This window comes from Rhineura floridana, chromosome 3, assembly GCF_030035675.1.
Source record: "Rhineura floridana isolate rRhiFlo1 chromosome 3, rRhiFlo1.hap2, whole genome shotgun sequence".
Lineage (NCBI taxonomy): Eukaryota > Metazoa > Chordata > Lepidosauria > Squamata > Rhineuridae > Rhineura > Rhineura floridana.
The window spans coordinates 78,764,609-78,788,716 of record NC_084482.1 but is presented as its reverse complement, the minus strand read 5'-3'; the positions used below and the strand labels follow the sequence as shown (position 1 = coordinate 78,788,716).

The following is a 24,108-nucleotide window of genomic DNA, read 5'->3' as shown; positions in this document are numbered from 1 at the left end:
GTGTGTGTGTGTGGTGTGTGCGTGTGTGTGTGTGTAAGGAGGACAGTTATTCTTTGCCATTCCAAGATTTTAGAGAAAACCCGGGCATTCTTTGTGTCCATGAAGAAAAGAAAAGATTACTCTCTAGCACTGACAACATCTCATGTTGGCATTTTATTTATAGTCAATGCACATCTGCAGTCCTTACTTAATCAGCAATCAACACCACTCTCTAGATGACACTGCACCATTCAGCCACACTCACTGCAGCATGAGGCTGATTTACATTCAAGTGTGCAGCACCCAAAGCAACTTACATTTCTCATTTCTGATCATGAGTTTCATTTTCCATTAACTGTGTCACAATGTGCCATTCTGCTGATTTTCCATTTAAGTGTAATATATGGCAATAGAGAGTTTCTAACACTTTCCCCCCTTATTCTAGACATTTCCCTGTGTGCTTTGTACAGTTCTTTTGACTATTCGTAACCCATTCCTTTTCTTTAAAATAATTGGATGTGCATTAGGATGAAAGTAACTATAGCTTTGAGAATTTCATTTCTACCATGAACAGGGTTAATGGATTTTATGACATTATGGAAACAGCTCATTTTGGGGGATGGAAGTCATTCTGTGGTCAATGAGGAGACCGTGATAACTTTATCTAACTTGCAGAATGCCATCCTATTGGCTTAGTTTATTGTTTTTCAATTGTATGATTCTAGCTGCCTGTTTGTTTCATGCTGCAAACCATTTTCATACTAGTCATGCCAGCAACAAGCCAAGCTAAGTTACAACTCCAGAATTTTGTAAAAGCTCTAACTTGACAACTAAATCTACATAATTAGCATTCATTCGTATATATATATAATTTGGAAGCTGCAGCTCATGCAAAATGCGGTGGCGCGACTGCTCATTGGGGCAGGACATCACCAACATGTTACCTCGCTGCTGAAAGAATTGCATTGGCTGCCCATTAATTGCCAGGCCAAGTTCAAGGTGCTAGTTTTGGTGTACAAAGCCCTATACAGGGGCTAGGATACCTGAAAGGCTATCGTATCCCTTATATACCCAGTCAATCACGACACTCTGCAGGTGAGGGCCTCCTGCAGGTACCATCTTATCAGGAGGTCCATTCTGTACATCATAGGAAGCAGGCCTTTAGTAGGGTTGCCATATTGCCCGGTTAGCCGAATTTTACCTGGATTCTTTGCATGCCACCCAGCACCTGTTTAGCCCCTTAGGTGGCCTGGATTCTCAGCTTTAATTTAAAAAAAAATTAAGTTTCTAGGTGGTCCGGTTCTCGAGATATACATAAAAATGTCAGCCATCCCCGACTGTTAAATCTTTCTTTAAACTACTGTATAGCACTTCGTAGCTTTAACCCCGCCCGTTCACGATTGCAGCCAATCAGTAAAGCCAGGGTTGCATTTGGTTGACCTGAGGCAGTGTCTAGAAAACCTCATTGCAATGCCAGAAAATGGTGGTTCCCCCCCTGTTTATCTGAAAATCTCATAAATTGAGTAAGTATATACATTTCAGTTTTTTTCCCTCTTGTGTGCAGGAGTCATATCCTGGGCAGTGTTTTGAAAACCTTCCCAATACTTGCTTCTGTAAAAGCAATGCTAATCCCATATGCCCAGAGTAAATCCCATTGAATTCAATAGGACTTACTTTTGAGTAGACATGGTTATGAATGTGCTGAAGGTCAATGGGACTTTGGAGTGAATGTAAAAAAGAATTGTATTTGTGTTCTAACTCTTTCTGTCCCCCTCCCCTCCAGTACTATTTTAAAGCAAGTAGGCAGGGCTTACTTAGGTATTACAGTTTTTATCTTGTAGGAAACTAATACTGATTTTTTAAAAACTAATACTGATTTTTCTGCAATGACCAACTGGTTTGACAAGAAACTGTTATATGGGCTGTATGTATTTATACATCTGCAGTGTGTGTGTATGGAGTCTTATGGTTCGGAATTTTGGGTTGTGTGAATGAAGTTGCTTATCACTTGAGGTTGCATTTCTGTCCCTGTTTGAGTAAGCCCCACTGAATACACTGGGACTTGCTTCTGAATAAATAAACCTAGGATTGCACTATAAATATATTTACAGTTTGTGTAAATAATAAATATATTTGATAGTCATGCTTATATAAATATTTCATCATTTATCATATTTTTGGTTTTTGGTTAGGAATCCTGACTGGTTGTGAGATGCTTAGTTTTCTGCCTTACTCATAGGAATCTTGTTGTGGTTGGTATCGTGTTGCATTTAAGAAATCATGGTACGAAATGGCCTGAATCAGTATAAGGCAGATTCCTTGGTTCCTAAAAGTGGGAAGAGACTCAAGGGCCACAGTGACTCCAACATTTATTGATGTATTTTTATTTACAACATTTATATACCGCTTTATTGTAAAAAATCTCAAAGTGGTTTACAGAAAGAATTAAAACAATAAAATTATTGACAAAAGCGTTAAGTGCAGATGCTTAAAAACATTCAAAATAATAAAACCAACAATGAGTTAAAAACAGATTTAAAAACACAATAGCTTCCATATGCCTGGAGAGGCTTGCCTCAAGAAAACTGATTTTAGCAGGTGCTGAAAAGAGGCGTCTGCCTAATGTCAATAGGCAAGGAGTTCCAAAGTGTAGGTGCTGCCACTTTACAGGACTGATTTCTTACAAGAGCAGAACAAGTACTATGTGGCACCCATAACATGGAAAGCACAGCTTGAACTTGGCCTGGTACCAAATCAGCAACCAATGCAGATTTCAGAGCAGAGGTATTATGTGCTGATAGGATCTCACTCATGTCAGCAATTGTGCTGCAGCATTCTGCATTAACTGCAGTCCCCAGGTCAGGTTGTGCTGCATGGGGATTTCTGTGATCTTGGCTGACTGGCTGCTAGGATTTTTTTAGTTTGGGTTTTTGGTTATGAATCCTGAATGGTTGTGGGATGCTGAGTTTTCTGCCTTACTCATAGGAATCTTGTTGTGGTTGGTATGGTATTACATTTAGGAAAGTGTTATTGCCTTTTGTGTTGTTTTTTTCCTGTCTGCATTTCACTTATCTTTAACCTCACTGCATTACAGCCATAGAAGCAACAGCAGCATATGCAAGATAATTAACTCCCATTAGTGATAAGATTAAGAATTTATAATTATTATTTTAATTAAAACAAGAGGCTTATCAGTACTTTGAAGAGAACCAGATATTTATTTTCTTTCTGAGCCCAGGACTGGTTCTTTAATGATGCCTGGTGGGGGGGGGGAGCAGGAGAGTAGTCGATAAGACAGACATCCTGGCATTGGTAATCTAATTAGCAAGGTATGTGTGGGGTTGTTGCACACTTCCAGGCCCAGTTTCATTTTGAGTATGGAGGTGGAACCTGTGTAGATGTGATTGATCAAAGGGAGAAGAAATTTTAAGTTAAGCAAAGTTCTGCTTTTATAAAACCTAAGAAACATACAGATACTTTGAATGTCTGAGTGCCTGCACCAGTGAAATACTGGAGGAACTTGTAAAACTTGCTGCAACAGTATTTAGAACGGAGCATGTGGTGTGAAAGACTCCTTTTCCTAACATTTTGTCTTCTTGTTTTTCTCCACCCACCACATTTCTGAAATATATTGTATATGTAATGGTTAACCATATTAAAAAATGTAAATAAGTTTATTTCGGTCAATGACCAGCAAAAGTTAGCCATACTGCTGCCCTGACTTACTTTATGTTTGTTTCTATTTTGTATTTTTATTATGTTTTTATCAGAGCTTGGAAAAGTTACTTTTTTGAACTACAACTCCCATCAGCCCCAGCCAGCATGGCCACTGGATTGGGCTGATGGGAGTTGTAGTTCAAAACAGTAACTTTTCCAAGCTCTGGTTTTTATATTGATTGTGTATTTTTATTGTTTTTATTATATTTGTAAGCTGTGCTGAGCTCTGTTTTTAACAGCAGAAGGGCAGGATATAAATCCTCTTAATCAATCAATAAATATTCCATAGTGTTGGAAACTAGAGTCTAGGCATTTAAGGCTTAAAATGTTGCTTTTTTAAAAAAAGATCTCTCACATCTTTCCCCAGTTTTTGGTGGTAATTCCTAGGCACAAAAGCAAAACAACTGGACAATCCAAATATCAATATGCAAATATTTGCATAATATGCAAATTAGCCTGCCCGGATTTGTGGAACTGGAATATGGCAACCCTAGCCTTTAGTGTAGTGACACGTATCCTTTGGAATTCCCTCCTCTTAAATATTAGACAGGCACCACCTCTGTTATCTTTTTGGTGCCCATTGAAGACCTTCCTCTTTCAATAAGCCTTTTAAGCGGAGAACTTATCCCAGTCTGCATCTGTTTTGGAATTGTTTTTGAAGATGTTTTTTAAAGATTTTTTAAAAATATGTTTTTAAGCTGTTTTGTTTTTGAGATATTTTATGCTGTTTTTAGTGTTTTGTTCTTTGTTTAGTGCCCTGGGCTCCTTCTGGGAGGAAGGGTGGGATAGAAGTTTAATTAATCATCATCATCATCATCTCCTGGCAGCTCTGTGGTGTTTTTGATCACTAGGAAGTAACATATCCAGGTCAGAACCAGCATAGTCCCAAGACATGCTCTGAGAGTACATGATGAAATCACTTTGCTGAAGCTAAGCAGGTCTAGGTCTGGTCAGCAAGTGGATTGGTGGCAACCTGTGAAGCTTCTTGAATTCCATGATGGAAGAAATGTAATAAATAAATAACTCAAGATATATTGGTGCATGCTTCTGTGGAAGAGGTATCTGGACTTTAATCCAGCTACGTCATTGCATGAGCAGAATGCTGCCATTCAAGCAATGAAACTTACCCCTGTGCACCCCTGATCCCTTCAAATCTGTTCTGGAGGTCTTGGAGAACCCCCCAAGCAGATTTGGGAGGTCACAAGGGATGTGTGGGGGAAGAAGAGGGTATGAAAGTTCATCTGCAGGGGCAGATGTCAATCTAGTCTCACAATTGGATACAATCCCTGGATAGTTGACAATGCTGACCAAGGAATCAACTCACCAGGCTGGAAACAGTGGTGGACAGTACAGAAACCTTCCTACCTCACACAGGAGTAGCAGTGTGAATTAGCTGGCTGAGGAAGATTAGAAAATGCAAGGAAGGACAGGACCCATTGCTGATGCGATTCCGCAGCCCAGGTACCTAATCACATAGCTGGAGGGCTACTGTGGTTGTTCTTGTTCCTGTTGTTTTGCTTTCTTGAATTTTCTAAGCACTTCTGTGAATGTGCCTATTTATTTTATTTATTTTATTTAATTTAATTTATATACCGCCCTAAGCCCAAGGGCTCTCTGGGCGGTGTACATAAAATAAAGCAATCAGGAATATATAAATACAATAAAACAATAGAATCAAACCAACAAAGGTAAACAAAAATAATCAAACAGTAGCAAAATACAACAATACATATAATAATACGCATTAAAATGCCTGGGAATATTGTTATTGGTTGTCCCTGAAGTGACACTGTTTCCAATACATTTCTCCCCTGAGATGTTTTCCTATTTATTGCAGATCTACAGCTTTCATGGAATTCATCTGGTTTCAAAATGTAAATATTAGTAATTTGAGAAGCTAAATTAACAGTTGGAGAAGCTTCTCCGTATTAGAAGAAACTTTGCCTGGGATCCAAATCAACATGTTAATGACCCAAAAGTCTTTAACAGCCGCTCTACCCTATTGACATTTATACTAATGGCCTGCAAAGTTTGCACAAGCTTCCCAAACTCTACAATGCTGTGCTAATAAGAGTGGAAAAATGACAGAAGCTTCTTGGCCTACTGCGTAGTATGTTAAACAGACCAAAAAGCCTGGGTGAAACATTCCAGCCTGTTGCATGCTACTGTGCAAATGAATCTGTATGTGAATTAACTTCAAGGCTACAATCTCAGAACCAGTCAGAATCCATTTCTTGCTGTTGAAATTAATAACATTCAGATTTTAGACTGAATACTGAAATTCTAGAAATTTTAGAAATTCTGAAACCATTTCAGAAAATGTACCACACGTTCTATTTTGACCAGATGTCCTCCTCATTGTCATTGCTTAACATCGGTGAACACGTTAGAGGATCACCCACACCCATATGTGATATATGTGCGTGTAGGTGATCCTCTAACATCCTTGCATTAAACCATTTTCCATTAAATTCCATTATGTCAGATGTAACCTAAGGTGAACACATGCACAAAAGCAATAAAATGTAATCTTAGAATGCAAAACTCACGATTCAACGTGGCCTTAAATAAAATAGCATGAAATCAAATACACGAATAAAGCATTTATGTAGTTGTAGATTACAAAGCTCATTATTCAATGGGACCTGAAGTGAAATGAAGCCTGTGTTTATGGAGATTTAAGATTATAAACTCTGTAATAGATTTCCGCTATGAACAAAAGTACATGTGCAAAAATATCTAGAGCAAACTAGGCAATTGCTGTAATGGAAGCAAAACTGAAACCAGCCAAATTCAGCTGAAATCCCCATCCACCAAACCGAGAGACATAAACTAAATGTTTCAGACAACAATGAATTCCTTCTCACTATTGCAAAGTGCCCTTATGACACACCTTGTTGATGATTCCATAATTCATACATTGGTTCTTAAACCATCTACAAAGCAATTCTGCTTGTTTTCAAAATTATTTTATTTATACAGTTTGCAGAGCACTCCCAACCCCAGCTGGGCGGTGGTAGGATGTGATGGAGCAGCATAGGTGCTGCTGTATCTGTAGTCTTGTTGTTCATGCCAGCTGGGGTGGAAGACAGGAGGGCAGCAAAAGACTGGAGCTGGAGTCACAATTGAGCCTGAATTGGCCCTGATGCCATCAAGTGATGGCAATGAGGCTGGCTTGGAGTCCAGCAGATCCCATGCTGGCTGAGCCCCTCACTGGAATACCCTATTTTGGAGCTCTTGGAAGGTTACCACCAGCAGGTGGATCAGGGAGTTCTGCTCTGGTGGAGTAACACTAAGAAGACCTTCACCCCCATCCACCCCCACCCCCAGTGTGGCTGAACAATCAGGCCTAAGGCAATCTATACCACCCTTAATAATATTTATCCCAGGGCAGATTACACTGCAAATTAATACCAAAAATAATAACAAATGAATGAACGAATAAATTTATTTCGGTCACAGACCAGCCAAAATAATAATAATAAAACATACAACAAAACAATTTAATCATTAAACAAAGAATCTTAAAAATAAATTACAACAGCAGAAAGGAAACTTAAAATTTTATGTTTAACATACAACATCTTTCCAGAGGCCACCAGGTGAGCCTCCATGGGAAAGGAGTTCCATAACTAGGGGTCAGATGACATAACCTTTGTTGCCACCTGCTCAGTCACTGGTGGTGGAGGTGGTGGCACTCTGAAAAGGGGTCTTAGTGTTCAGCCAGTTTGATGTGGGAGGATCATAGAACAGTAGAGTTGGAGGGGCCTATAAGGTCATGAGTCCAACCCCCTGCTTGATGCAGTAATCCAACTTAAAGCATACCTGGCAGGTGGCTGTCCAGCTGCCTCTTTAATGCCTCCAGCATTGGAGAGCCCACCACCTCCCCAGGTAATTGATTACATTGTCGTACTGCTCTAACAGTTAGGAAATTTTTCCTGACATACAGTTGAAATCTGGCTTCCGTAACTCAAGCCCATTATTCCATGTCCTGCACTCTGGGACAATTGAGAAGAAATCCTGCCCCTCCTCTGTGTGGCAACCTTTCAAGTACTTGAAGAGTGCTATCATTTCTTCCCTTAGTCTTTTCTTCTCAAGGCTAAACATGCCCAGTTCTTTCAGTCTCTCCTCATAGGGCTTTGTTTCCAGTCCCTGATCATCATTTTAAAGCTCTTCTTAAAATATATTTTGTTTTAATATGTTTTTAAAGAGGTTTTGTTTTAACATATTTTAAATTCTGTTTTTAAGATGCTTTGGAGTGTTTTTAGTGTTTTTGCTTGCCGCCCTGGGCTCCTTCTGGGAGGAAGGGCTGGATATAAATTTAATAAATCATCATCATGATAATCATCATCCTTGTTGCCCTCATCTGAACCTATTTCAGTTTGTCTGCATCCTTCATAAAGTGTGGTGTCCAGAACTGAATGCAGTACTCAAGATGAGGCCTAACCAGTGCTGAATAAAGGAAACTGGTACTTCACACAATTTGGAAAATATACTTCTGTCAATGCAACCTAAAATAGCATTTGCCTTTTTTGCAGCCACATTGCACTGTTGGCTCAATTGTTGGCTCATATTCAGCTTGTGATCAACAACAATCCCAAGAAATGTAGTATTGTTGAGCCAAGTATTCCCTATGTTATAACTGTGTGCTTGGTTTCTTTTCCTATGTGTAGAACTTTGCACTTCGCCCTGTTAAATTTCATTCTCTTGTTTTCAGCCCAATGCTGCAGCCTATCAAGATCCCTTTGAATTTTGTTTCTGTCCTATTAGCTATTTGGTTTCTGTCCTGCGCATTAGCTGTTCCTCCCAATTTTGTATCATCTACACATTTGGTAAGCATTCCCCACACCTCTTCTGCCAAGTCATTAATAAAAATGTTGAAGAGCACTGGGCCCAGGCCTGAGCCCTGTGGTACTCCACTTGTTACCTCCCCCTAGTTTGAGAAGGAACCATTGCTAAACATTCTTTGAGTAGGATTCTGTAGCCACCTGTGGATCCGCCTGGTAGTTGTTCTATCCAGCCCACATTTAGCTAGCTTGCTAATCAGAATATCATGGGGCACTTGGTCAAAAGCTTTGCTGAAGTCAAGATATGTTATGTTCACAGCATTCCCACAGGTGGTCCTTAAAATACTTGGATGGGACAGCTTTAAAGGTCAAAAACAATTCTTTTCATTTGGCTCAGAAGTGAACAGGTAACCAGTATAGATATCCTAAAACAGGCAAGAGCTCTTCCTATCAAGCCATCCCAGTCAAACTCAGTTAGTATTTTGAACTAATTGCATCTTCCAAAACATCTTAAAGGGCAAATGGACACATTCACAGTAGTCTGAATGGAGTGTTACCAGAGTGTGGATCACAATTAACTGGTTATCCTTGTTCAGACGTCACAGCTGGCTTATCACACTGCATCTCAAGTGGCAAAGAGGGACCATACTGCAAACCTAATCTTTCAGAGGGAGTAAAACCCCTAACAGGTTGAACTTCTACTTCTCAGACTATGGAACCCTCTGCCCATAGTGCAGGATTGAGTTGCAGTCTGTTGGTCCTTATCCAGCCTGTTATAGAGCTCAGACAACAATTCAGCTCATCTACTATCCCACCTGACTTAAATGATACAGAGAAACAGAGCTGAATATTATCAGCATGGCATTGACAGGTGACAGTTAACCCCAAATCCCTGGATTACACCTTCCGGTGGCTTCATACAGATGTTAAATAACATGAGGGACAAGATGGAACTCTGGGATCCTGTAACCCTGCCATGGGTCTAACCAGTTGTCTCCTGAAACTACCCTCTGGTATGAACTATGCAGATAGAACAGAACCTACTATATCTCCATGCCTACAATTCAACACACACAGCATTCCAGGAGGATGCCATGGTTTATGGTACCAAATATCAGGGAGATACTTCCTCTGGCTCTTTCTCAGCATTGGGCATCCATCAGAGTGAACAAGGTGGTTTCCATGCCAAAACTGGGCCTGAAACCTGATTGAAATGAATCTAGAAAACCACTTTAATCCAAGAGACACTGCCGAACCGCTGGTTGCTTAAGTACTTTATGCACACATACACCCCTCCAAAAAATGTGGTTTTTGACTATTTCAACTGAGTAAATATTTGGATTTATACAATTACTGCCTTGGAAGCACTAAGGGTCCCCTTGTTATCTTCCTAGGTAAATGTAACTAAGCAAGAGAACGTAAATTAAGCTGACTGTCCAGTTAAATCTTTCCCTTCACCAGCAGGCTTCTGGGCGACTTAAGAGAGTTATGCGTCCCATTTAGCCTTTGGTGAGACTTACTTCGCTATTTCACTTTGTGTAACTAGACTCAAGGTTATTCCCACTGGCATATTTGCAATTAAGCATTTCAGTGATTAAAGAAAGGAAATAAATCTTTTTTGATTTTACTCTTTTTGTTTTGATAGGTAGTCCTCTAGACTGGTTACTGCACAGGTACTTAGTCAGAATATGTCCCTAGACATTTACTTCCTGTGGCTGACTCTCCAGCAACCCCATATGTCCAAGGGAGGCTTGCAGGGAGGACATGAGTACAGCAGCGGGCTCCCACAGTTTCGGATGGCTAGGGGTTCAAAGCATTTATCCCTCTCTGTGCATTTAGCCTATGTTCATTGTGTCTGGTGTCCACTGCTGGCCTTGTCTTCCATGTATTTGCCTATCTTTTTGGACCCAGCCAAGCTGCTGGCTTCCTCCCTGCATAACTACAACGTCTCATTCATTGGCGATCACTCGTGGCCGAGTAAGATTGTCTTCCAAGATAAGGTCTTTAGCGGTGGGTCCGTAAGTGACTGTGGAGGCCAATTCTGGATCCACACAGTCTCCAACAGTGAGGACATAGGATTCCAGATGGAAGATGGTCATGATGAGGATTTGTTTGACGTGCCTTCTGCTTAGCTCGTTTGTCCCTTTCGCCCTGTACTCATGCTTCTTCAAAGTCCATAGCACCTTTGATAATGGCCGACCTCCAATTGGGACGCTCATGGGCCAAGACTTCCCAGTTCTCGATGCTTATGTTACTTTTTTTTAGATTAGCTTTGAAAACATCTTTAAACCTCTTTTGCTGTCCACTGATATTCCATTTTCCATCCTTAAGTTGGGAGTAAAGTAGCTGCTTTGGAAGACGGTGATCAGGCATTCGAACAACATGGCCAGTCCAGCAAAGTTGATGTTGGAGGATCATTGTTTCAACACTGGTGGTCTTTGCTTCTTCCAATACACTAACATTAGTCCACCTATCTTCCCAAGTAAGTTGCAGAATTTTCCAGAGGCAGCGTTGGTGGAATCTTTCAAGAAGTTGGGAGTGGCGTTTATAGATGGTCCATGTTTCACAGGCGTACAGTAAGATCGGTAGTACAATGGCTTTGTAAATAAGCATTTTGATCTTCCTGCAAATATCCCAATCCTCAAACACTCTACGCTTCATTCGGGAGAATGCAGCACTCACAGAGCTCAGACGATGCTGAATTTCAGCATTGATGTCAGCTTTTACAGAGAGATGGCTGCCGAGATAAGAAAAGTGATCGACATTCTCCAGCATCGCACCATTAAGCTGGATTGATGGTGCTACAGAGGGATTGGTTCACACTTGCTGATGAAACACTTTGGGTTTTTTGATGTTAAGCGAGAGGCCAAGCTTTTCATATGCTTCTGCAAAGACATTTAGGATAGTTTGAAGATCTTCCTCTGAATGTGTGGAGACTACATTATCATCGGCATATTGAAGTTCTATGACAGAGGTTGTAATTACCTTACGTTTTGCTTTCAGCCTACTGAGATTAAAATCTTTCCATCTGTTCGATATGTGATTTCCACGTCAGTGGGAAGTTTCCCCTCAACAAGGTGTAGAATCATGGCGATAAAAATAGCAAATAAGGTCGGAGCAATGACGCATCCCTGTTTGACGCCTGAACCCACTTTGAATGGATCACTTTGAGAGCCATTGTTATCCAAAATTGTTGCTGTCATGTTGTCATGGAGGAGTCGCAAAACATTCACAAATTTATCAGGGCATCCAGTTTTCAGAAGGATGGTCCAGAGAGCAGTTCGATTTACAGTATCAAAGGCTTTAGTCAGATCAATAAACACCATATACAGAGGTCGGTTTTGCTCCCTGCATTTTTCTTGAAGCTGTTGTGCAGTGAAGATCATGTCCACTGTCCCCGTGGAAGGGCGGAAACCATTTTGGAATTCAGGGAGGATGTCTTCTGAGATAGGTAGGAGGCGATTTGCGAGGATCCTTGCAAGGATTTTACCTGCGGTAGCTAGAACAGAGATGTCTCGGTAGTTCCCACAATCTGTTCTATCACCCTTCTTGAAAAAAGTGATCATTATGGCATCCCTAAAGTCTTCCGGGATCTCCTCCCTCATCCAGATTTTTTCAATGAGCTTATGAAGTTGTTGTGTAAGTTCAGGCCCACGTTCTTTAAAGACTTCAGCAGGAATCCCATCAGGTCCACTAGCTTTGTTATTCTTCATTTGATTCATGGTTTTACTGACTTCATCCAAATTAGGGGATACTGCAAATTCATCTCTAATTTGTTGTTGCGGGATTTGCGAGAAGACCTCATCAGCCACAATAGAGTTACGATTAAGGAGGTTGTGGTAATGTTCTTTCCAATTCAGTGCAATAGATTCTTTGTCCTTTAGAAGTTTGGTACCATCTATTGAATGTAAGGGATTTGTACCATAATTTGTTGGTCCGTAGATGGCCTTTGTGGCATTAAAAAAGCTCCGTGCATCATGAGCATCTGCAAAATGCTGGATTTCTTGAGCTTTCTTTATCCACCAGGCGTTCTTAAGTTCTCTAGTTCTTCTTTGGACCTCAGCCTTTGCATTGGCATAGATTTTTTTCTTAGCAGCACAGTTAATGTCTTTTTGCCATATCTGGAAGGCTTTCCTTTTCTTGTCAATGATATGTTCAATCTCACTATCATTCTCATCAAACCAGTCCTGATGTTTCTTAGTTTGGTATCCAATAGTTTGTTCACATGCTGCAATAATGGAAGTCTTCAGTTTAATCCAGTGTTCCTCAACGTTTTCAGGGAGTTCCGTAGGTAGATGTTTCTTGAGAGTTGTTTGAAAGCAAGCTTGCTTAATAGGATCTTGAAGGGCGTGGATGTTCATTTTACACCTTGGTTTTCTTCCTTGGAGCCTACTTTGAGGAACAATATTAATGGCCATAGTGGATCGAATTAGTCAGTGATCTGTCCAGCAGTCATTGGCACTCGTCATGGCCCTGGTGAGGAGTACATCACGATGAGATAATAGTAAGGCTAGCCAAGCTGTTGGCTATCTCTCGGTGTAACTACAGGGTAGCCTTAAGACAATGGCAAAGGTTATGAAGCAACCTGTGGATTCCATAGGGATGCAATAGTTTTTTTCTGCCAGAAACTAAGGAATTCTGATTGGTTTCTGGGGGCAATAGTGTCTGCGATGTTTCTTTCATTTTGAAATTCATCAGGTTATTTAATCTTGCAACTGGTTTCTTCTTCAAATAGGAATTTGAATTCTACTAGGTGACTGTATGAGGTAGTGCTAGTTGGACACCTTGGCCTATCGGCCATGTTTGCTGGAAACATAAATTGGAGTTTACTCCATCATGGCTTCCCCAGTGCATCTAGCCATGCTGTTTACATGGTCCTTTTGTCCCAATTCATTTCATCCCAATCCAGCTCATCCTGTGGAGAAGGCTGGGCATTCATTAGTTGTGTGAGGGGCTCTCTAGGTTTACCTCGGTCATACCCAAGTCATTTGCTGGCCTGAGTCTCCATAGGTCTCTCTGGCATAAGAATTACCGGGGCCTCATTACCTTATGTTTCTTTCCGCAATGCAGGAAAGTGGGAGATGCGCAGCTAAACGACTCCAATCAAAGCAAGTCAGATCTGGCCCTCAAAAGTTCTCATGATACTAATCCCCTTTGGACCTTGGGGTCAGTCCCTCTAAGAAATCTTTCCTTCAGAACAGTGGCTATTACGACTGTACGTAGGGTGTCTGAGCTCCAGGTTCTATCTGTCGAAAAACACCTGTGTATTTTCCACAAAGACAGGGTTATGCTATGCACTAATGCAGCTTTTGTCCCCAAAGTAAACATAGCCTTCCACAGGCAACAGGAGGTAATTCTACCTTCTTTCTGTTCTAACCCTTCCCACCCCAAAGAGAAGGTGTGGCACTCATTAAACATTAGACATGCACTGAAGGTGTATATTAATAGAACCAAACCATTTAGGTGATCCGAGTCCCTATTTGTTTCCTTCCATCCTGCCTCTATGGGAAAAAAAATCAAGTTCAACCCTAGCTTGGTGGATTAGAGCTTGCATTTCCTTAGCATGTGAGGCCCTACACTTGCCTTCACCACTGCACATTACAGCACACTCCACTAGGCCCTCCACTACATCAGCAGTTTTTCGTTGAATGCTCCAGTAGTAGATATCTGTAGAGCAGCCACTTGGTGCACTCCCAGTACCTTCACGAGACACTATAAAATTGATTTATATGCCTCGGCGGAGGCATCATTTGGCCGCAGGTTCTGCAACAAGTCTTATCCTGCTCTGCGTCTACCACTGTTCCACTCTAGGTCTGTAGCTTTATTTTTTTTTTAATAATTTTTATTCAAATTTTTCAAAAGACAAACAAAACAAAGTCAAAAAACATAACAATACAACAAAAAAATAAAAATAAAATAGTTGACTTCCGATTTGTCACAGATCAGCTATAAGTATATAATATATATCAAACCTGTCCCTTAATACATACAAGATCACTTTTCTCCATAGGCTATCTTAATTAATCGTCAAATCCCAATATCATCATTTTGTTTTGATCTTTCAACAAAAAGTCTAAGAGAGGCTTCCATTCCTTAAGAAATGTGTCTGTCGATTTTTCTCTAAGTAGACATGTCGATTTATCCATCTCTACTAAGTCCATTAATTTCAATAGCCATTCTTCCGTTGTTGGTGTTGATTCCATTTTCCACTTTTGTGCATATAATAATCTTGCTGCCGTAATCATATATAATATTATTCTTCCATATTTCTTTTCTATTTGTTTATCCATAAAACCCAATAAAAAAAAATTCTGGTTTTGAATATTTATCTTTAGAATTTTTTGCATCATCCTACCTATCTGTGCCCAAAATGATTTTGCCTTTTTACACAGCCACCACATATGATAAAATGATCCTTCTTGTTGTTTACATTTCCAACAAACATTAGAAACATTACTATACATTTTTGACAACTTTTCTGGAGTCATGTACCAACGGTACATCATTTTATAGAAATTTTCTTTGAGATTATAGCATAATGTAAATCTCAAGCCTTTTTTCCACATATTTTCCCATTGATCCATTTGTATGTTATAACCAAAATTTTTTGCCCACTTTACCATACACTCTTTTACTTGTTCTTCCTCCATATCCATTTTCAGTAAGAGTTTATACATTTTCGCAATTATATTTTCATCATTTGTACACAAACCTATTTCAAAATCAGATTTACTTATTTCAAACCCATACATTTTCTTGTCCATTTTATATCTTTCTAACAATTGGAAATAGCCAAACCATTGAGAACTATATCCTTCCTTTATCAGTTGTTCTCTCTCTTTCATTATATATTCTCCATGTACGTTTTCTAATAGTTCTTGATAAGTTAACCATTTCTCTTTTCCAGCCATTTCTCTTCTGTAAAACGCTTCTTGACTTGAGCTGTAGCTTTAGTACATCCCGTTTGGAGACCTCTGTCATCCATGAGCGAGGGAACAGTGTTCTTACCATAAATGGTATTTTTTCATGGATGACAAGAGGTCTCCAAGGACCACCCTCTATTTGTGTCATCGTAAATTCTGGTGGCTGGGACTGAGTCAGTGGGTGCCATGATTCTTTTTCTGCTGTAACTGTTTGTTGATGGTCAGATGAACTTGTTTCTAACAATCTGTTCTATGGTTCAGCATTCGTGTTCTTGTAGCGTGATTTTGTTCTTGAGTTTCTGCTGAGACTGTACTCTGCGGCTTTTCCAATAAATAAACTGAGCCTTAACAAGAGGGGAGGAACGAAAGTATTGGTTGAAGCCTTCCTGTGTCTGAGCTGTAGGGGGAGCTACACTGACCTGGTGGAGTGTGTTGTAATGTGCAATGGTGATGGTAACGGAAGGGCCTCATATGCTAATGAGATGCAAGCTCTAATCCCCATCTCACCATCATTTTATTGTATTTGACTAAAAGCCATTACAAACCGAGTAAGAAAATATGTATATAATAAAAGTACAGACAAATTCAATTTAACAAATCCCCTGTTCAATCCACTGCAATCTCACTCAAAGTAATTACACAAATATGTTTTGCTGCCTTAGCAAACAAAGCTGTTTTGTGTGTAACATATGGATCACAATCTGACAGTAACCAACATACTTTCACAAAGGTAGTCTGACCCCATAGAGATGTCAAAATCTGTCCCAGGAATCTCTTCCTGGGAATTTGATATAAATGACAGTATATTAGGTAGTGTGAAATATCCTCTACCTCTCCCCCATCACAAATACGGACCCATAGATTTCTTGCAACATGCCTATATCTTCCATCCAAAGGCTGAGGGCATAGTCTGAAATCGTAATTCTGTGAATGTGATTCTCAGAGAAGCAAAGGTAAGCATTTGTAGATATTGAGCTCTTTCATGGTTTGTTTTCAACAAACAATACCAATAAGAAAAAATTGAGGATTTGATTAAATATAAATCCTGATTATTATCCATCCTGTGTATCCAATCTCTCAATTTATTTTTGATTCCCAGGATGATAAAAATATCTGGTGGGAGGTATTTAGAGATCAGCAACTCTTGGCATAATTTGGCCCATCCACCCTTCCTCCATTGTTCTCTTAAGCAAAGCTTTGAAAGGCGGTCTTCCGTCATATCCACAACCCTCTTATAATACAGAAAAGGCTGCCTTCAGAGCCCTAGCTTTAACCAATACCATGCCTGTCTCTGTCCTAAGAAACGGGGCTGGGGTCCCTGGGGGTACTGCTAATAAGTATCTCAGAAACTTGTTTTGGCAGACCTCCAACTCTTTCAAGTTCTGCCTTATCCCCCAGATCTCAATGCCGTATTGGATTTGAGCGGCCACTTTCCCGAGGAACACTGTCAGTGCTGCATTTACCAACCTGCCTTCCCTAGAATAATTTTTTTTTAGAATAGCTCGGATTGTTTTCTGTGCTGTTATTTTAGCATTCTGTAGGTGAATGTTCCAAGAATTTTTCTCGGCAAAATATATTCCAAGGTACTTAAAGGAAGAAACCTGTTCTATCTTGTTTCCACCTAGACTCCAGTTATTCTTGGGGGGGGGGGGCGTCTGCCAAAACCCGTCACTTTAGATTTAACATAATTAATTACAAGCTGTTCTATTTGACAGTAATCATAAAGATTATTCAAGCTTCTCTTCAGCCTAATTTTGTTCATAGATAACAGTGCCAAATAATCTGCATATACTAATATAGCAGTTTTATGGTTACTTTTCGATGGAGGGAAATGCTCTGGTCAGTTTAACTCAGTTGCCATGTCATTGATATAAAGATTAAACAGGAGGGGTGCTAGCAAACAGCCTTGTTTAACTCATTTGATCGCACAAATTTCCTCCATCACTCTCCCATCTGTGCTGACTCTTACCCTCATAATTGTATTTGTGTAAAGTTCCTGAATCAGAAACAACAGTCTCTCATCAATGTTAGTCCCTGCAAGCTTATCCCACAACTGGTTCCTACAGACTGAGTCAAAGGCTGAGGAGAAGTCAATAAAAGCACCAAAAAGCCTCCTGGAAGGACCACTGGTATATTTATGAAATAAATGATGTAACACAAAGATCTGGTCTAGTGTGCTATGCCTTTCCTAAATCCAGCTTGTTCCTGATGAACAATATTATTTTCATCTGCCCAGCCTGTTAACTTCTGGAGGAGGAAGCAACTATAAATCTTAGAGCTGACATCCAATAAACTAATTGGTGGGTAGTTCTGACATTTAGATTTATCTCATTTCTTGTAAATTGGAAGTACTATACTCAATTTCCATCCTTCGGGGGGGGGGAATGGAAATGTCCTGCCTTCAAGTTGATCCCAACTTATGGCGAAGGGGTTTACCATTGCCTCCCTCTGAGACTGGGAGGCAGTGACTGGCCCAAGGTCACCCAGTGAGCTGCATGGCTATGTGGGGATTCGAACCCTGGTCTCACAGGGTGTAGTCCAACACCTTAACCACTACACCACACTGGCTCTCCCTCAGGGAAACCCCCCATGGTATTAATACAGGAGAATAATTTAGCCAAGAAAGGAGCCTACCATTCAGAATTACTCTTAAAAGCCTCTGGTGGGATCATATCCTCACCAGGTGCTTTACCTGTTGCAGGGTGTGAATGAGTGTGCTCGCTTCTTGTTCTGTAACTAGGGGCCATTCTGGAAGTGCTGCCAACAAATCCAAATTTGGAGTTGAACTATTAGTACCATTGTTTTTATCACTTTCAAAGATGTTACTATAGTAAGTATGACAAATGTTTGCTGAAATACAGGTCTCCAATATTGGATTTAATACCTTATCTGACATTGAGATCATATCCCAAAACTTTCTCTCACTCCTTTCCTGGGCTGCCAGCCCTAACTCTTTCCATTGAACCACCATGTCTCTCCTTTTTTTTCCTAAGAAGGTTCTTATATGCTAAGTGGCAAGAAGCCAGTACCTCCAGATCAGCTTCCAGCTTCAGCCACATTATCCTCCTAGTTAATTGAGCAAGATTATTTTTTGCTTGTCTGCATTCAGTATCATATTATCGTTCTTTATGGGAGGCCATTTTAGACTGGTGAGCTCTTCTTGTTAAGAGTGGCCTTAAGGCATTAGAAATAATCAAAATATCTTCTATAGGATCTAAATGTCCTACAATATTATGACACACTTCCAAAAAATAAGAACAATTAAATTGATCCTGGACTGACTGACTGACACAAGGAAGACCATCTTAATCATTTCCCACTATTAATTGTTCCCTCTGTTATGTCAGGCTACAACCATATTACCGTGAACACACCCAATCTCGTCTGATCTCGGAAGCTAAGCGGGGTCAGGCCTGGTTAGTACTTGGATGGGAGACCACCTGGGAATACCGGGTGCCATAGGCTTAGAGGAAGGCAATGGTAAACCATCTCTGAATACTTCTTACCATGAATACCCTTTGAATATATCCAAAAAAGATTCATAGGGTCGCCATAAGTCATAATCATCTTGAAGGCATATAACAACAACTGTTAGGTCAATGAGTATAGGACACAAAAGGGGAACTTGTATAAAAATGAACCAGAGCATAGGTAGGTGATCACTTCCTGGGAGATCTAAGATGTTATAATTCACCTTGTAAGATAGTAGTTTAGATGAACAAAAAATATAGTCAATAACACTGCCTGACCTACTATTAAAAATGTAAGTGTACTGCCTTCATGAACATTCCGACTTTTGGCAACCTTATGAATAGGGTTTTTATGAGGTTGAGAGGCAGTGACTGGCCCAAGGTCACCCAGTGAGCTTCATGGCTATGTGGGGATTCGAACCCTGGTCTCCCAGCTCATAGTCCAACACCTTAACCATCTACTATTAAGAAATGTGAAATATCCATTAGACTTATTCTGTGGGTTGCAATGAAGGCATATCAGCTGGAAACAGGATATTAGCTCAGGTAATCTCCAGCCTTCTTCATTAGCTCATTTATCTTGTGAAAGACTATCATATGGAAAAACATCACTACAGTCCAAGCCAAAAACATTTTCCTTTTCATTAGGTGCATTAAAATCTCCAGAGACCACTATGCTTGCTTCCGGATTCTGTACCTCACAGAGGTTCAAACCCTCTGCTAGTACTTCCCAAAGTATCTTTAAACTCACAGTTTTATCAGGTGGAAAATATACATTAAGACAAATTAAAGCGCCCAGCTTGCCCCCCTCCCCCAGTTTCCTCTTATAGTATAAAGTTAGATTTGGATTGGTAAATTATCTCAGCCACAACATAGAGTTTCACCGAGATGAATGTGGCCAAGTCTGCCTTAGCTCTACCTTTCTGATGAAATTTTATTGCAGGTAGCAGAAAAGCACTAAACCCTTGCAACACAAAAGTTGATGTATCCAATAACCAAGTTTCTTGGAGACAAAGAATATCATACAGCAAAGGAATTTACTAAACTTTTGATCTACACACATCTTCTGCCACCCAGCAATATTCCATGATATCACAGAAAGGTAAGAGTGTGGCTCTGTCCTATCTAGTCAGGGGGATTGCCAAAACAGACATTGGGTATTAAAGGGGGGGATTCGAATTTTCTCCCTGCTTTTCTTAAACCCATGTTTAACTCCTGGTTCTGGGAGATTATTTGATCTTTTGCTTGTGTCATATCTAGCTCTATCCAAGTTATAATTAGCTTGGGTACTCCTAACATAATTTCTGGGTGGAATAAAAGTATAATGAGGGGCAGACATGAGAGGTAAATCTTCTCTAAACACAGGGCTGTCTCCATGACTCTGCCATGAAACAGGAATGTTATTTGGGTAGGTTACATATGGGTATGCCTTCATTAGATATCCAGCATTTATAGGGGGGCTCTTTAAGGGAATGAGCCCTTTTGTGTTGATTTGAGCAATGGCTAGGGACCTTCCTTTGTTGAACAACTTCTTGGTATGAATATGTAAATTTAGATCTTTGTCCCAATATATGCTTACTCCACTTAAAAGATACATTACTATTTTTAAAATAGGAGAGAAGAGTCCAAAAGGGTTGGCAATGTTCCAAATAAGTGAAAGTCAATTCAATTATACCATGTCCCTGGGGTACAGACATGTACAAGTCATTTCCCCTAATTCCCCTTAAGATCCCAGCTGCAGGTAATAGTTCTGATAACACCTCTGCACCTTTTTTCCATGAGCCATCCATCTGCTTTAGTGGCCAATTAAATATAGAAATTCAGAAATCAGTCTTATCTTGTTTTATCTGCAGAGTCCCTGTTAATTCATTATCTATCTGATTCGGCTTCTTCCTCAATTCCTCACACTCATCTTAGAATCCATTCTGCACCATAGCGTTTTCTAACCTATTGAATTCTATTAGTGAGTCCTCTTGCCACTCATCTAATACAATCAGGTTAGGGTCAGAAAGAGTAAGGTGGGAAAGTTCAATAATGTCATCCTGGATTTCTTTCACATCTGCCATGTCTGGCCATATCGTACCCTGTCTTTTCCAGTCCGTCAAGACGTCACACACATGACCCCCAAGATCCTGGTCATCAATGTGTGAAATATCAACCTGCAACTCTGTTAAGACAGAGTTTTTATCAGCTTCTTGACTAGGCGGTACTGGAGCAGGAGCTGTTGTCAGGATCCCCATCTCAATTAAGCCCACTATGACCTGCATATTGGCGTTAAGACCAGAGAGCTCCTTCCTTAGATTGTCCAGGTTCTGAAACATTCTCTCATTAGCTTGGGCTGTAAGAAAACACTGGTCCCAGATAGATAGATATACTTCAGCAAGGGCTACCTGAGTTTTCTTTTCTATGCCCTTAACCAGTGAATTGTCCTGCTGTACAGTACAGTAGGGCCCCGCTTTACGGTGTTCTGCTTTACGGCGCTTCGTTCATGTGGCAGTTCTCAATTAGGGAAAGGCCCCACTCTTACAGTGCTTGTTCCACTAATACGGAGGGTTTTTTCCGTCGCGCGCCATTTTGACGTCATTTTCACGTGACGCGGCCCATTATAGTCTATGGGGCCCCGCTTTACAGCGATTTCCACTTTACAGTGGGGGCCTGGTCCCTAACCCGCCATATTAGCGGGGCCCTACTGTACCAAAATTGTGCAAAAATGTGCCATCTTCAGGAGACAATAAAAAAGAATTTCTGCATGAGTTCCGGGTCAAGAAACCAATTGCCCATCTGTTCTTGATCACAAGTATCTGGAAACTCTCCCAGCTGGGGATCTCTACTGTCTTCATCATTCACCAAGGAAAAAAAGTTCACAGAGTCTGCCATAACTGGTGTAGCATTGCCCTTACTTAAATTTCCTTCATTAAATGTTCCTTCAATTTCCACAGGGAGGCAATATTCCAAAATTGACTTCTGTGCAGGTACAGAGAGAGGTTCTATAAATCTCTTTCAGCTTTTCTGGGATCTGGTTACTACCATAGTGCCCTAATCACTCTGAGTTCACTCTGGGAGAAAAATGCCAGGCACTTCTACTAAAATCTTTCACTGTCATCGTCCACTCAATGCAATAAAAACAGGCAAGGCAGCAATAAAACAATAAAACAACTTCAGAACAGAGCGCTACTTCCTTGCTGCTCTCCTGACAAATCCTCCCTCATCGTCGACTCATAAGAAACTCACAAAATACACCAAATTAGAACACAAGAGGGCCCAATCAATCTCAGGTTATAAACTTTAAACTTTAGACTCCTTAATCACAAAACACGAAACAAAATGTTAAAATGCTAAAACTATAAAACCATAAAATAAAAGTTTAAAACAATAAAGTCAGTAAATTAGGAGGGAGCCACGGAGCTCACAACAAAGCAACCTCCTCCGTCGCCATTTTTTGCAAGCTCTAATCCAATGAGCTCGGGTTGCACGAGATTCCCCCCCCCCCCGTAGTGGCAGGATGGAAGGACACGAATAGGGATTCAGATTGCCTAAATGGTTTGGTTCTATCAATATACACCTTTAGTGCATGCCTGATGTCTAAAGAGCGCCACGGCTTCTCTTTGTGGTGGGAAGGGTTAGGACAGAAAGAAGGTAGAATAGTTTAAATGAAGATCACAGTGGATTAAAAAGCAGGGTGTGAGACCTAGGTGGGCGGCAATGGCAATCTGAGCTCCATCATATGTAACTACGCTCTTAAGGAATGCAACACAGGACTGCAGTCCACAGAACAGAAATGGAGACCGGGTCTCGGTGCAAGGCTTGAGGCAAACAGATTCCTTTCTGGCTTTTGGCCGGAGCTCCTTCATACCACTCCAACTATATTCCACTGCCCACTCGTGGGCCTAGGATAGATAATCTCTGCTATCTGTCATTCCTTATAGCAATAGGACCTTTTGTTTCTGTAGTTTAAAGTTATGAATGGGTTAGATATTAATGATTAATGCTGCCATGCACCCAGTAATTTTGTAATGCTGTTCTTCTCTTTTCTTAATCAAATCCCTTATGATGAAGTTTTTACATCTCAGGCCACTTCTGTTTATCTCTCAGTCATGACTCATGATCCAGTCTTTAATAGCAACCATTAAAGATCAGGCCCCAGATTCTGAAAAATACAAATGGAGAATGGCAGGTCCGGGTACAATTGTCTTGTACCCGGACCATTTAGGGGGCTACCCAGACAGCTGCTTGGTAGTGCCCATGGTCTTTCTTCCCTATTTTTTTCTGGAGTGCACCACAGTGTGACCCGCTCTAGAAAAGGGAGAATGATACATGCAAAACAGCAAGATTGGCATGCTCAAAATTTTCCAACTGTGGCCCAGCGTATTGCCACCCCTGCCCTGTTTGCCAAGCCCACAATGTGGGTAAAGCTGTAAGGACAAGGGGACAGCCCATCCCCCACCATGGGGACCTTTTGTAAATGTTCAGGTTTATTTTATTTGAATGCAGAATTGTTGTTCTTATGAATTTGTTCTTGTTATTGGTATGCATGCATTCTGGATGGATTCAGGCCTACTCTAGAGGGAAAAAAAAACCCAACACATCACAATTACCAAAAGACTGTTGAAGGAATTCATTTGGTATCTGAAACCCCAGTTTCCCCTCCTGTAAATCCTGCCCACTGTGATCTTCATTTAAATGATGAAATAGTCATGAACTATTGTATGGCATTAATGAAGTTTGCTAAGGCATTTCATTATAGATCCAGGTAGCCCTACCCAGAGAACCAGAGGGCCAGTGTCATCCTATCCAGCCAGGGGATTGGATCCAAGTCAAGCATTTTCAAGCCGGAGATGAAGCAGTCCAAGGTGGTCAACGTCCGCCCAGGCACAAGCAAGGCATGTGGAAAAGATGATGCTGTATCAAATGAAGATTATATTGTGGGGCAAGTGGCCAACAGCCTATTTCAAAATGAACCCACAGCATGTGGTGCAAGTCCCCTGGACTCTTCAGTGCTCCTGAGGCTGCAATACAGCCACTGTATGTTGCTGTGTCAAGAGGACATCTGTTGTGAGAGAGGTTTCATGTGGGAAGTACTACATTTTAAGGACAGTATCTCCAGGCCTGTAAAGAACCTTGTTTTCTTAACAATGTTAATATTTTGTTATTTAAATTTTTGTGCACTGTATTTTTTTTCCTGATGTGTATTTTGTATTTGTGTTTATTTTGTTGTGAGCCGCCTTGAGGGCC

The 24,108-nt window shown here is 40.6% G+C and overlaps 1 pseudogene; it reads left to right on the top strand.

Moving 5' to 3' along the window:
* Nucleotides 1-18,752: 18,752 nt before the first annotated feature.
* LOC133382496 (5S ribosomal RNA) lies at nt 18,753-18,871 on the top strand (annotated as a pseudogene).
* Nucleotides 18,872-24,108: the final 5,237 nt, after the last annotated feature.